The 16,207-nt window shown below is 33.0% G+C and overlaps 1 long non-coding RNA gene across 1 annotated transcript; it reads right to left on the bottom strand.

The window, feature by feature from the left end:
• Positions 1–1,082: 1,082 nt before the first annotated feature.
• LOC139499892 (uncharacterized) lies at positions 1,083–10,408 on the bottom strand. The gene is made up of 4 exons (XR_011658258.1): positions 10,344–10,408; positions 5,559–5,627; positions 4,089–4,186; positions 1,083–3,855 (listed from the first exon to the last, which is right to left on the bottom strand). It is a non-coding gene; the product is annotated as an uncharacterized lncRNA (long non-coding RNA).
• Between the last annotated feature and the right edge of the window lie 5,799 nt (positions 10,409–16,207).

Here is a 16,207-nt window from a genome sequence, read left to right as displayed (position 1 = left end):
TTTTAACTAATTTCTGAAAGACGGACAGACGGATCGATGCAACAGATTATTTTAAATCATACCAAATATTAAATCAACCAAATATTAACAATAGGTCAGGTCTGCTAAGAATTTGAAGTTATGTGTGATCAATGAAAATATAAAAAAAGATTTGGTATGATTGGCAATGAGACAACTCTCCACAAGAGACTAAATGACACCGAAATTAACGGCTATAGGTCATGGTACGGCCTTCAACCATAAGCAAAGCCCATACCACATTGTCAGCTTTAAAAGGCTATGAAATCACAAATTTAAAACAATCCAAAAAAGATTACTAACAGCCTTATTAATGTACAAAAAAAATGAACAAAAAAAAATATGTAACACAGCAACAAACAACAACCACTGAATTATAGGCTCCTGACTTGGAATACGCACATACATACAGAATATGGCGTTGTTTAGCTATTTGGAATTCATGTGTGATCAATGCAAAAGGTAGTTCGTGCCAAGGATGCAGAGTCACAAGTGATTTAAGACAATAGGTTCGGCACTGCTAAGGATAAGAAGTCATGTGTGATATTTGAAAAAGGTAGTTCATGCCAAGGATGCAAAGTCACAAGTGATTAAGACAATAAGTTTGGCACTGCTAAGGATTGGAAGTCATGTGTGATCCTTACAAATGGTAGTTCTTTTAAAGAATACAAAATCATGTGTGATAAATATAATAGGTTCAATGGCTATAATAATTATTGGAAGTCATGTGTGATCAATACAACAGATCACCTGATGCCTTAACAAAAAACTAATTTGAAACAGTGAATGTACCAGTGAATGTACTAGTGAATGTACCAGTGAATGTACCAGTGAGTGTACCAGTGAATGAACCAGTGAATGTACCAGTGAATGTACCAGTAAATGAACCAGTGAATGTACCAGTAACTGTACCAGTAACTGTACCAGGGAATGTACCAGTTAATGTACTAGTGAATGTACCAGTGAATGTACCAGTAAATGTACCAGTGAATGTACCAGTAATTGTAACAGTGAATGTACCAGTGAATGTACCAGTAAATGTACCAGTGAATGTACCAAACTGTACCAGCGAATGTACCAGTAAATGTACCAGTGAATGTACCAGTAACTGTACCATTGAATGTAGCAGTAAATGTACCATTGGATGTTACAGTAACTGTACCAGTGAATGTACCAGTGGATGAACCAGTAAATGTACCAGTGACTGTAACAGTAAATGAACCAGCGTGTGTACCAGTGAATGTACTAGTGAATGTACCAATTGAATGTACCAGTGAATGTACCAATTGAATGTACCAGTGAATGTACTAGTGAATGTACCAGTGAATGTACAAGTGAATGTACCTGTAAATGTACCAGTAAATGTACCAGTGAATGTATTAGTGCATGTACCAGTGAATGTACCAGTAAATGTTCCAGTGAATGTACTAGTGAATGTACCAGTGAATGTACCAGTGAATGTACCAGTGAATGTACCAGTGAATGTACCAATTGAATGTACCAGTGAATGTACCAGTGAATGTACCAGTGAATGTACCATTGAATGTAACAGTAACTGTACCAGTGAATGAACTAGTAACTGTACCAGTGAATGTACCAGTGAATGTACCAATTGAATGTTCCAGTGAATGTACCAATTGAACGTACCAGTGAATGTACTGGTGAATGTACCAGTGAATGTACCAGTAAATGTTCCAGTGAATGTACTAGTGAATGTACCAGTGAATGGACCAGTGAATGAACTAGATTTACAATACCTCATTCCCATGATTAGTCAAAACAACATTGAACAAAACTTCAACCTGATAAAGGACACCAACAAATAACAAACAGAATGTCTGTCTGACCAATAACAAGAAAACATGATGCCTCTCTTCTTTAATTAGGTATTTACTTCCCCTCCTTTCGTTCTCTTGGTTGATATCCCTTTTTAATTGAAATCTTGAGAAGTTTTTTTTGTTTTACTTTTTTTTCTATAGTAGGCGGGCACAAAAATCATACCAGTAGCCAGGGGGGTTCAAGGGGTTCGGATGAACCCCCCCTTGAAATCAAATAAGCACTGTTAAAGTCAAAGTTTTGTTCAAATTGTGACTGTTAAAGTCCAGTTCATGAGTCTCCCTTGGAAATTCTTAGCTACGGGCCTGAAAATAAATGACATATCGATATTGCTTAGAAACTGAGGAACAGACCATAATCCTTAAAAAGTTCACTTGATTAAGGTACCCATTTTTGATATATATTCATAAATTGTTCAGACATACTGCTGGTAGTACTATTCCACTAAAATTTAATCAATTTGATATTATTTTTTTTAATTTTTTCTCTGATTGTCTATAAGCTTGAATCAGCACTGACTCTCAAGTTTCTAGTGCATTCAAATTTTACTATATTTTCATTTCAATCTTTTTTCTGAAAAGGGGTGATTCTATTCAAATTTTGTATATTTTTATTACTCATTTTGAAAATCAAAGTATGCTAGTTAAGTGTAAACATATTTATTTAATGTTGATTGGGAAACAATTTTTTACAACTTATATTAATCTCTTTCCACTTTGATGGTGTAAGTACTGCCTTTAAGTGGCATTAGTCTGCTCTTTTTTTAAATCTACAAGCGTGTCTTTTACGTGCAAGAGATTATTGCACTATCTTAGGAAGAGGCAGCCATTTATTGTCCCCTTCTGACTGACCATCATGATTTCTAAAGATCATACTCCAAAAAAATGTCAAGAGAGAGCCAAAAATTTAGTCCATGAAATTTTCTCCTGGAACGGGGAATGGACCAGGAACCTTTGTTTGTAGTTTTTTGCACTAACCAAAGTTAATGCAAGTTTAGGCTCATTTTATGAAAGACCCATTTTACTATATTCAGAATTAAATACCATGTGTCTAAGACCATTCTCTTTCTCGACCAATCCCAAAAATTGTAATGGTAAATCAAAACTTACACCTAGCATCCCATATCAAATCTCATTTGTGCACAAAATATGTATTGTTGTTCTCTGGTTTAGTTAATTTGAGAAAGGGAGATAATTTCTGACAAGAAAAAATTAAAAATAGGACTTGATAGAAAAGTCCAATATTTGACAATGAAATAGAGCATCAGCATTATTGGACCCTCAGGAAATTTTTAATTTATACTTTCACATTCTTTTTGCCCAAGTTTAATTTCAACCTTTTATTTATTTTAGTGTTCGCTTATGAATACAGGAATTGAGTTACTTCATTGTTCTCAACTGTAAGATTTGTTAATTAATTTCAATTTTAATTTTCTTTATCTCAAAACACCTATCTATAGATGGACTGGTCTATAATGAGCCAACTGTTTAACTCCGCCCAGTCAAGTTAAATAAATCAAGTAATACTTTAAAAGACAATCAAAAACTGCAGTGTGTTACAATCTAAACTGCTGTACCATTACTTAGATTTCAGCTAATACATCTTGAACATTACAAATTTTCTCATTGAACAATAATGTGTCCCAAGTACACGGATGCCCCATCAGCACTATCATTTTCTATGTTCAGTGGACCATGAAAATGGGATAAAATCTCTAATTTGTCATTAAAATTAAAAAGATCATATCATAGGGATGTTTACTAAGTTTCAAGTTGATTGGACTTTAACTTCATCAAAAACTACAACGACCAAAAACTTTAACCTAAAGCGGGACAGATGGACGAACGGACAAACAAAAGGACGAATGAAGGCACAGACCAGAAAACATAATGCCCAAAATCTAACACCATAATAAAACTATGCTAATTACAAAGTAAACCTATTTCCTTTTCAAAATTATGTGTTGGTCGGCTTTGATGATAGGATAAGCTGTAAATTCACCTGAAAATAAATAAACCCTAATTAAAATCAACTTTCTGTTTGAAAAGTAACTGTTAAAATTGAGTTCATTCTTCAAAAAACTTAAATTTAATACGTACAATAATTTCTGAATTTACTGTGGTAAGCAAAACTACTGATATATCTTTTACTACTGCCTTTTCACTATATATACAATGTTGATGAAAAAAAAAGTGCTTACTGATTATTAGTGCTAAATAACTCTCACAAATTACCTTTATCTCCAACTTTTACTCTTATCCTTTTTTTTTCATTTTAGACGATTGATTGATTGTTGTTTGCTTAACGTCCAGTGGCAATATTTTTGATCGTCCTACAATGTAGATATTAATATAATAATATTAGTAATTTACAGAAGAAATCAATGGCCCGCTGGTCATATCACCTCTAAAAAAAACTCAAAAATCAGAAAGATCACATCATAGGGAACATGTGTACTAAGTTTCAAGTTGATTAGATTTCGACTTCACCAAAAACTACCCAAATCTTTAATGTTACATAAGTTATGCAAATATTAAAATGAACCATGACTGAGGTACATGGCTAACATGGCTAAACTATTATATGTAAATGAGATGTGTCAATGCTTATACAACTGCATAACAAAAAGCTTTGACTGATTATAAGTCCTTCCCTAAACAAATATTAACTTGTAAATATGTAAAACTTTCAAAGTTGATGAACCATAAAGAGGGGGTGGGGGCTATATAATCTCCATGAAAACGATTATTGCAAATGAATTTGCATACCAAATATTGTTGACTTGACATAATAGCAGTTCATCTTAAACTGATCTAATCACAAAATAATACATGTAAACTAAGCAAGTTTCAAAATCAATAGACCATGACTGAGGGGCCAGGCCAAATATTCTCCATGAAAATGAGACATGCTGCTGCTTATACAACTGAATACCAATCAACATTGGCCTACTATTAATGGTTCCCCTTAAACTGACCTAATCACAGACTAGTACATGTTAACAAATAAAAAATTTCAAAGTCAATAGTCCATGACTGAGGGGGGCAGAGCCAAATTATCTCTATGGAAATGATATATCAAAATGCCAATGAGATCTGAATGACATAACAGGCTATTATTTCAACTTCACTCACTCACTCAGAAATTATTTTTTGATATGGAATTTGCATTGATTCTTGTGATTGAAATTTTAATAAATTCCATGTATATTCTGTATTTTAATGTTCTGTGCAGTGCAGAACAATTCTATTACAAAGAAAATGTCACATTTTCAATAGAATGTACTGTGCAGCGTACAACACTATCTATACAAAATATCATTGTATGGATAGTGTACTGCTCCGCTCAAAACTTTATAATACAGATTAAACATGGAATTTATTAAAAATTTCAAGCAAAGAAATAATACTTTTTTCTGGTTATTTGTTGTATATGATATATCTGTTGCTATAGTACCCATCTTTGGAGACTGTCAGGAATGAAAATAATTATTAATTCATACTAGATATCTTAAGAACTATGCATTTCAAGTTTGTAAGACAGTAGAATAAAGAGATGTCAAAAGCTCACTTGGTCTTTTAAGCCAAAAAAAAGAGGAAAAAGAGTTAGAAGTGGCTGGGCCGAACAGATTGGAAGGAAGTTAACCCCTGTATTCCAATACTTTTTTTTAAAACATAACCACACTTTTTTAAAATAATACAAACCCATGGTTTCTGTTGCTTTCAACATATTTATTCTTTTGGTTGGTGGATTGGCAGTTACTGACTTTTCTCCTGTTATCAAAACAAGAAAATTAGTTGTAAAATTTACAAGTTTAACTCACTGGTAACATTATGATTTCAAAAAATGATCATTTTGTATACTGTTAATTCAGAAATTACTATGTGCATATATTATTGCAATTTTTTTTAACTAGAGGCTGAGTAAAGAGCCTGTGTCACTCACCTTGGTCTATGTGCATATTGAACAAGACAATAACAATCAAAACCAAGGCGTAAACAAAGACTCACAAAACCAAAGGACATTTACCTCAACAGATATAAAAAATAATTAAGAAACAACATGAACTCCACTAAAAACTCCACTAATGGTCAATCAGCTCATGATGGTGACTGTAAAATTTCTTGAGTGATGACCTTAATTTGATTGATTCATAACCCTGCCTTAGCAACTTTTGAGAAAGCAATATTCCTGGTTCAACAAAATCAACGTACTTTGAGCTAGCTCTAGAGTAATGTATCAATTGAGACACATATACTTCATATGCTGGTGCCGCTGAGATGATGCTACACAGAAATGGAAAGTTGACTAAGGACAGAGATGGATTCATGACAAAATTGTGTTTTAGTGATGTGTTTGTACATCTTACTTTACTGAACATTCTTGCTGCTTGCAATTAGATGTGTTTGTAGATCTTACTTTACTGAACATTCTTGCTGCTTACAGTTATCTCAATCTATAATGAATTTTGGCCCAGTAGTTACAGAGGAAGAATATTTTGTAAAAATTTACAAAAATGTACAAAATTAATGAAAATTGTTAAAAATTAACTATAAAGGGCAATAACTGTATTTTACCCTATGTACTATTTTTAGCCATGTCGACCATCTTGGTTCGCGGGCAGGGTCATCAGACACATTTTTTAAACTTAGTACCTAATGATGATTGTGGACAAGTTTGGTTAAATTTGTCTCAGTAATTTCAGAGGAAATTTTTGTAAAAGATTACTAAAAGTTAAGATTTTTTTCTTCAAAATTGACTATAAAGGGCAATAACTCAGGGCAGCAACCCAACAATAAGTTGTTTGATTCATCTGAAAATTTTAGGGCAGATAGATCTTGACCTGATTAACAGTTTTACTATGTCGGTTACGCTTTAAATGCTTTGATTTCAGAGATATAAGCCAAAATTTACAGTTTCCTCCTATGTTCTATTTTTAGCCATGGTGGCCATCTTGGTTGGTTGGCTGGGTCACCCGACACATTTTAAAAACTAGATACCCCAATGATGATTGTGGCCAAGTCTTATTAAATTTGGCCTAGTAGTTTATGGGGAGACAATTTTTGTAAAAGTTCACAACGACCGACAATGGACGCCAACTAATCTAATCACAAACTAATACATGTAAACTAATCAAAAGTTTCAAAGTCATTAGACCATACCTAAGGGGTGGAGCCAAATAATTTCCATGGAAATGAGATATCCTAATGCTTATACAACTACATACCAAATATCATTGACCTAAGCAAAAGTTTTGAAGTCCCATTGACCCATCACTTGTGGTTTACCATAAACTAGACCTTATCACAAACTTATACATTGATGACAATGCAACCACTGCAGACACAGGTTACAGCATAAACTATGTCTCGCTTTTTGACTCTGTCTAGCTAGGCAAGACTTAAACGTGCATGCAAGACTTCAATTAAATATATATACATGCACTGGTTCAATAATTATGATATCATTAAAATTTCAAGAAACTTGTATCATTATCACTTTTAAATATCAAGCTTCTGTAAATTATGATCAATTATAACTGTAAATAAGAATGTGTCAATAGTACAGAATACCACATTCACATTATTTTTTTCTATGTTCAGTGGACTGTGAAATAGGGGTAAACAAGAATGTGTCCATAGAACACGGATGCCCCATCCGTACGCACAGACCAGAAAACATAATACCCATAAATGGGGCATAATCAATGGGGCATACAAATATTATTTGGCATTTCAGATAGAAAGATGATCCAAAGATCATATCATATGGAACATGTGTACTAAGTTTCAAGTTGATTGGACTTCAACTTCATCGGTACTACCTTGACCAAAAACTTTAACCTGAAGTGGGACCATCTCAAGTCAATTATCACTTCCTTTAACATAATTTTCAAGCAGTATAAGGGAGGTAATCAAGTAATCAAACATATATAAAACAGTATTCTTTAAATTTTTAAATTGGAATTGGATTACCTCCCTTACACTGCTTTTAAATTGTCTAAATTGTCTTGTAACCAAAACAAAACATTGTCCCCCCCTTTTTTGCCTCTAATTGCTTAATGATTTGATCCATTATCCCCTATAACCATCCCTTTGTAGTATGGAACCTTGTGGTATAATTTCAGAGAGATTTATACACTTAAACACAAGTTATTGACTGAAAACTACAAAAATGCTTCTTTGGGCCCCTTTTTTGCCCCTTTCTTATTGAAATCCCCCTTGCAGCAAGAACCCCAAAACTCAATTCCAGCTTTCGTTTGTAGTAAGAAACCTTGTAGTGTAATATCAGAGATATCTGTACACTTAAAAATAAGTTATTGTCTGTAAACTAAAAAAAATGCTTCTTTTTGGCCCCTTATTCCTAAATGTTCAAAGATATTAACAGAAACTGACACCAAGCCTTCCCCTCATTATATAGAACCTTGTGGTACAATGTCAGAGAGATCCATAATGTACAGTTAAACATAAGTTATTGTCCCGAAACTCAAAAATGCTTGTTTTGGCCCCTTTTTAGCCCTTAATTCCTCGACTGTTTTCCCCATAACCCTAAAAATAAATCCCCACCTTCTACTTAATGGTATGAACATTGTGGTACAATTTCAGAGTAACTGAAATACGTATACACAACTTATTGTCCTGAAACTAGATAAATGTATGTTTTGCGGTCGTATAAAAAAAGAAAAAAAAAATATTTTCAAAGGTTTGCTTGACATTAAAAAGCTTCTTCCCAAAGGTTCATAAAACTCTTATGTGTAACAAACTTAAGCCCAGATTTTATCTACTTGTTTATTACAGAACAATAAATATAAGTATTTTAAAGTTTACTGTTGATACTGTTGATACTGTAGTTTGGTCATAAAGAATTATATACTGCAGCTGTGATATTTGAGCAGTCAAATTGCATTGACCGTATATTCATATGTGATATACAGTCACTGACCGTATATCACTTTGTTTATGACGTGGACAATGTGTTTCCGTAGAGTTTTATTTATGACGTCAATAAAACATACAGGTTCGCGGCAATTTTACGTTGTCCGCTCACAATTAAAATATGACGGTTTTTACCCTAAATACTTCATTTAGAACAGTTATAAGAGTTGCAGTATATAAAGAATAACCATACATTGTCTCGAAATGTCAATCTGTTATTTGTACTCGGCTCGAAACAGGTAGAAATGCTCGGCACAGCCTCGCTTTCTACCTGTTTCTAAGCCTTGTACAAATAACATTGATATTTGGAGACAATGTATGGTTATTCTATATATATTAGTTTGAGTCCAAATTTCATAAATTTCCATGAAGGTTTGACTAAGTTATTGATGACCAAAAACCGTAACCTTTGGTGTCTTAAAAAAACTTTAACCACAGAAATAACCTAAATGTTGCCAACAATGACGACTGAATCTAGGACTGCTGTCTTTCTTTCACAAAATAAACTTTGAAGGCTTACCAAATATGGTCATCGATGGATAGTATTTTAATAAGGAGTTAAATGACGATTTCGACCTAGTCACACTTATTGTAGATCATTGTCTTGCTGATTATAATAATTAAAATGATTGGTTGATGTATAGCATATTAAAAAGAAGATGTGGTATGATTGCCAATGAGACAACTGGCCACAAAAGACCAAAATGACACAGACATTTACAAATTATGTATATAGGTCATCTTACGGCCTTCAACAATGAGCAAAGCCCATACCACACAGCAATTCATTTATTTTTTCTGGGCTTTGTTATAGTCTTGTATGATTTTTTAATTTTAGTTCATAAGTTTCAGAGTTTAGTGTGATGTCCATTTTCACTGAACTAGTACACATTTGCATTTAGGCATACAGCCTCCGAGTACAGGATTTTCTTCCTGTACTATTGACCATTTGGTGGCCTTTGGCTGTTTGATTGTTGTCTCAATTTGTCTAATATAAAATTACTTGATAAAAATTTATGATTGTAAATTTTCAAATGCTCTACAATGTATAAGGGATATAACAGACTATTATTTGAACTTGGAATTATTTTTAATTATGGAATTTGCATAATTTCTTCTGCTGGAAATTTTTAATAGATTCCATGATTATTTGGTAAAAAAATGTATTATAATGTTTTCCATTTTTTTTGTATTTTGTATAGATAGTGTTGTGCGCAGCACAGTACATTCTATTGAAAATGTACTATCTTCTTTGTAATAAAAAGTGTTGTGCGGAGCACAGAACATTTGAGTACAGAATAAACATGGAATTTAGTAAAAAATTTCCACCACAAGAAATTATGCAAATTCCACAATTAAAAATAATTCCAAGTTCAAATAATAGCCTGTTATATGTGTTTTTACATAAATTGTCATTCTGCCTTTTTTGTGTCAAGTTGCTCATCCTGCCTTTATTTTTTTCAAATTTCCTGTACTGCTTAATTTTCATATTTCATCCTAGCCTCCCCATAAAAATAAAATGGTAGCTCCCTTACAAAAAATGATGTCTATTACCTTCCATTTTCCTTTTGAGACCTCTATAAGTATACTCTGACTGTAGACTCACTGCAGTGTTGCCTAATAAGGAAAAAAGGAAAGAATTATTATTTTAAAGTATAATTATTCTATTAATCCCTTCTACATAATTGTTGCAATTCTGACTGCAGACTGTGTGTCATAGTAAAGTAAAAAAAAACAATATATCAAATTAGTTTTTCCTGTAAAATCTACATCTGCTTATTATAATTTACATAATATGATGTGAATGAAATAAAAAAGGGCAGATAGAGCCCATTTTAAAAGGGAATGGGTTCCAACACTGAATAATAAGGGGGTCCAACCATATGTCCCAATTCTAAGGTATAATTTGATTGTCAAACCCAGGAACCACTCACTTAATAAAGATTGTCAATATTCAGACACATAATTTTTTCACTTTTACTTTTAATAGGCATTCATCATACATCAATGACCAAAAGAAGGTTCATGACCATGACATGATCTAACACATATAAAAGGATATCAACCTGTATGTAATGTGACGCCTATAAAAGAGACGGAAACCAGAAGATAAAATCATACTATATTCTGGCTTCATTGCAATGTTTAGAGAACTATCATTTGATTTTTATGGGGAGAACTAATTTAAAAAAAAAAAAAAATAGACAGAACTATCTATATCTATAAGTAGTTCCAGTAGGTACAGTGGAAAATATTTAGAAACAAGATATGTCAAAGCAACACGAATAGCCCCGTCTCCAAAAATTGAAAAATCTGAAATTTCAATAAAAATTAAAAACAATTTGAAAAAAACGGATTTTCAACAAATTTCAAAGTTGTAAACCGTTAATTTTGACAAAAATTAGTGGAACAGAATGAAACTTAAACTTGATCTGTAACTCATCATGGGTAACTCACATACCAAAAATCAGCCCAATATCTGATTGCGTTTTAAACTAGAGGCTCTCAAGAGCCTGTATCGCTCACCTGACTCTATACAGTCTTTGAAATCATATAAAAAAAGATAAAATTTGGCTACAAAGTAACAACACTTGGCCAGCACCTCCAAAGGAAAGGAACAGTCATGCTATGTTTGGTTTCATTCAATTCAGTGGTTCTCTAGAAGACTTGTGTATGCATTTCCCATAGGGTCCTATGTTAAACTTAGTCCCCTGCTGGCGGCCATCTTGGATGATGGATCGGCTACAAAGTAACAACACTTGATCGGCACCTCATAAGGAAAATTCATGCTATATTTGGTTTTATTCCATTCAGTGGTTCTCTTAAAGAAGTCATTTGTATGCATTTCCTTTAGGGTCCTATGTTAAACTAAGTCCACCATTGGCAGCCATCTTGGATGATGGATCCCCTACACAGTAACAACACTTGGTTAGCACCTCATAAGGAACATTCATGCTATGTTTGGTTACATTACATTTAGTGGTTCTCTATAAGAAGTCATTTGTATGCATTTCCCATAGGGTCCTATGTTAAAGTAAGTCTCCCGCTTGCGGCCATTTTGGATGATGGATCGGCAACAAAGTAACAACACTTTATCAGCACCTCATTAGGAACATACATGCTATGTTTGGTTTTATTACATTCAGTAGTTCTCTAAAAGAAGTCATTTGTATGCATTTACCATAGGGTCCTATTGTAAACTAAGTCCCCTGCTAGCGCCCATTTTGGATGATGGATCGACTACAAAGTAAAACACTTAGTCAGCACCTCATAAGGAACATGCATGCTATGTTTGGTTTCATTGAATTTAGTGGTTCTCTAAAATGAGTCAATGGTATGCATTTTCCATAGGGTCCTATGTTAAACTAAGTCCCCGGCTAGTGGCCATCTTGGATGATGGATCAACTACAAAGTAACAACACTTGATCAGCTCCTTATAAGGAACATTCATGCTATGTTTGGTTTCATTCCATTCAGTGGTTCTCTAGAAGAAGTTCAAAATGTAAAAAGGTAACGATGAAGACGAATGACGACGGACGCCAGACGCCAAGTGATGAGAAAAGCTCACTTGGCCCATCAGGCCAAGTGAGCTTAAAAAGTCAATATAACTATGATTTTCAACAATTTATCATAGTCCAAAGCCTGTAACTTTCACAAAAATTAGCGGAACGGAACGAAACTTAAACTTGATCTGTAACTCATCATTGGTAACTCACAAACCAAAAATCTGCCCAATATCTGAAGGCGGTTAGAACTCTGTATAATGATTTGTTGTAGAATGACGGAATGACAAAATTTCGGAATTACAGGATTTTGGACAAGGGTAAAACTATATGGCAACGACAACTACGTCATGGGGCGATAAAAATTTACAAAATTTATGAAAATTGTAAACAAGTGTGCACACGCTGAAATGTCTCGCCTTCTTTACTAATTATTGATATTATGTTGATAGTCCTAAGTATAAAGCTTTATTAAAAACTGTCACATAAACTTAGCATTAACCAAGATAACTAAACAAAGACCAATGAACCATGAAAATGAGGTCAAGGTCAGATGAACCATGCCAGGCAGACATGTACAGCTAACAATGCTTCCATACAACAAATATAATTGACCTATTACTTATAGTTTAAGAAAAATAGACCAAAACACAAAAACTTAACACTGAGCAATGAACCGTGAAAATGAGGTTGAGGTCAAATAAAACCTGCGACAAAAGTCGAGCCCACCCTTGTTTCAAAGGTAAAACGCAATACAAATATGAAACAGACTATAATTTAAAAACTAGTTAATCAATAATTCATTTATCACCAAAAAAACCAGTTTCACATCAAATTTAAAGAAAAACTACTGTGTTTGACACTTTCTGAGCACTATGATATAGCAATGTCGACTCTGTATAAATTGAAATAAACAATTAATTTTCCCATAGGCGACAATGATACTTTTTTGAGATACAGACTTTAGAAAGTTGATTTTTTAAACGAAACCTTGCTAGAATTACTGGAAAGTTATTCGGAAAGTATTTTTTGGTCCAAAAAATATAGGTTCACATTGCTTTTTTTAACGTATTTTGTACCTATATATAATATTAACTTTCCTTCCAGTATATTTTTTTTGCCATGGTGTGGCCATTTTTGCTGACAGGCAAGAAAGAAAACATTCAAGAGTATATATAATGTATACTGAATGCCATAAGTACCATTTATTTTAAGTTTGGTTAAATTTGAGATTGTAGATTCAAAGATAATTGATAAAAAAAAAAATTACAACAGAATAAACAGATGGCAAGATCTCAAAATCATATGGACTTTGATCCCCAAAAAATATGATTGATTGGGCCCACCAGATTTGCAGGAAGTCAACTATCAAATTTGAAAATTCTTGTAAAAGTTATTCAATTGTATTTCTCTGGTATAACCAAACTTTTCAATATGATACGAACCTGTGTTTTTCTTTAAAACTTGTGGTCTTTTAGGTACAGGCACTTTTGCTGTAATCAAAACAAAAATAAACTGTTATCACAGAGATATGTTGCGCTTTTTAGTGATTTCAATAATGCAAATGTTGAATTAACATGTTTTCAAATATTCAAAGTCAATGAACCATGACTGAAAAATCAAACCTTTTACAATTGGTTTGCCAGGAGTTGTGAACTAGTCAATATATTTCAAAATGTATTAACACTTTCTTTACTGGATTGAATGTCTCTATGAATTTATCAAAATTGCACGCGACCGTCATCCGCTTTCAATAAAAGTGTGTGTTTTTTGTTGTCATTTCGTAAACCGATATGTTGATGCTTTTCCTGGAGCTGTCGTGCAATTATTGATTAAACATTTATAAGCTAATAATATATTAATTGTTCTGTCATATTTTTTCTGTAAATACGTGTAAAATAAATATTTAATTTGGGAAAGCTATGGAAGAATTAAGTCCATTCGTAAAAAATGGAACGTTTTGGAGGAGAAGCCTCTTTGAAAAGAATCATATTCGCATATTTTCCGTTAAAATACCTTCATCAAACAAATCGGTGATGACTCATTTATTTTAATTATTAAAACAGTTGTGTAAAGGAAAGTGTATGTCGTATGGTCAACACCTCAAGGTGATCATAATATTTTGTCAGCGTCCAATCTGTTGCAGCCATTGACACCTTGACTTGATTTGGAATCGCCTTTCCCCAGTTAATTATATAAATAGGTCATATTTCTAAACACAACAATATAAGTAGCGTAGCAGCAGGTCTTTTCAATATTTCAGCATCAAAATCATATGATTTTTTTAGGAGGAAATTACAGAGAAACGGTCTCTTGTCAGTCTTGATTCTCTAGAAGTCAGAGTATAAAATCTTTACTTAAAATTTCTTATCATTGGAATTTTGATGATTTATTTATAGTTGCATATATCTGTTTTACACCAGATACTTAAATTATTATCTGAACTTTTTAAAACACTTGGACTTTAACTTTCCTAAACAACACCCAGGTTTTTCAAATTATTTTTCTTGAAAATAAAATTAGGAATTTAACTCTTTTATCAAAGGAATTGTGTATACTTAAAAGGAATATCAATTTTGTCAGTTTAGATTATGTCTCGGATTTTGTTACCCCCTCCCCCCCCCCCCCCCCCCCTTTAAAAATCATTAAAATTAAATCCTTCTTTGTATTTGGGACAGGGCAACCGAACAAACTATTTTGTTTTAACTATATTACACCCAGTATTAAAACATCAATGTAATACATATGAGTTACAATGCATGTCTTAATCCTCTCTCTACTTGACATCTGAATATCTCATTTTTTATCTCATGGTTTGAAAATGAAAAGACTCAATATTTCAGAAGTACAGTCTCTCAGATCACTCCTTTCCTGTAGTTTAAATACCTAGGGTAAATTGGGTTGGTGTTCAGGTCAATAAATTAAAAAAAAATATATTGCTTTCCCCAAAAGCCCTCCATAGACATTAATAAGATAGTTCCCTTTAATTTCTGAGGTATTAATTAAAACAAATAAATAAATATATATATATGTCATTTATCTTTTTAAAACGTACCGATATAACATGGAAATAAAGGGCCGTTGAACACAACTTGCTCCACGGCAGACACCATTAATTTCTCCCATTGTAACTGATGTTTCAATTGTATTTTTCTTATTTTAAACTGTACGATTACACTAAACCAAGCATAAAAACAACTTTAAAAATACGCCCAATGACTACGTCCATTTTCCCGTTTATAAGCCCTGTCATTTCGTCATTAAACTGATTTTAAAAATACCGAAAAACTATGCCCTAAGGCATCATTGGGCCAACATCAGGCGATGCCTCAAAGCAACGTCTGGGATGAAAGGGTTTAAATGTAAAAACAAACCTTTTACAATTGAATTCAATATATTTCAAAATGTATTTAACATGTGAAAACAAATCTTTGACAATTGGTTTACCAGGAGTTGCACACTAGTCAAGATAATGTAAACTGTATTTAACATGAAAAAATCTTTGACAATTGGTTTGCCAGGAGTTGCAAACTAGCTAAGGTATTTCAAAATGTATTAACATGTAAAAACAAACCTTTGACAATTAGTTTACCAGATGTTGCTAACTAGTCAAGATGATGTAAAATGTATTTAACATGTAAAAACAAACCTTTGACAATTGCTCCACCAGTAGTGGATAATTTTTTTGTTGACATAAGTGGTGGTGGTCCACACATCTGTGGAAGTGGTCTTTTGGCTTGCAGCATGTTAGACTTCGTATTTGGTCTAGGACGAGAATTTTTGATTGCACCTGTTCCCTAAAAGTAACATAAAAAAGACAGTCAGATTTTCAGATTTTTTGTCAGTATTGGTAACATTTGCTGCAGCAAATTCATTATTCATGGAATTCCTTCGTGTATGTGCAAGATAATTGTG

This window comes from Mytilus edulis, chromosome 13, assembly GCF_963676685.1.
Source record: "Mytilus edulis chromosome 13, xbMytEdul2.2, whole genome shotgun sequence".
Lineage (NCBI taxonomy): Eukaryota > Metazoa > Mollusca > Bivalvia > Mytilida > Mytilidae > Mytilus > Mytilus edulis.
The sequence above is the reverse complement of the archived record's forward strand: the minus strand, read 5'-3'. Positions and strand labels throughout refer to the sequence as shown.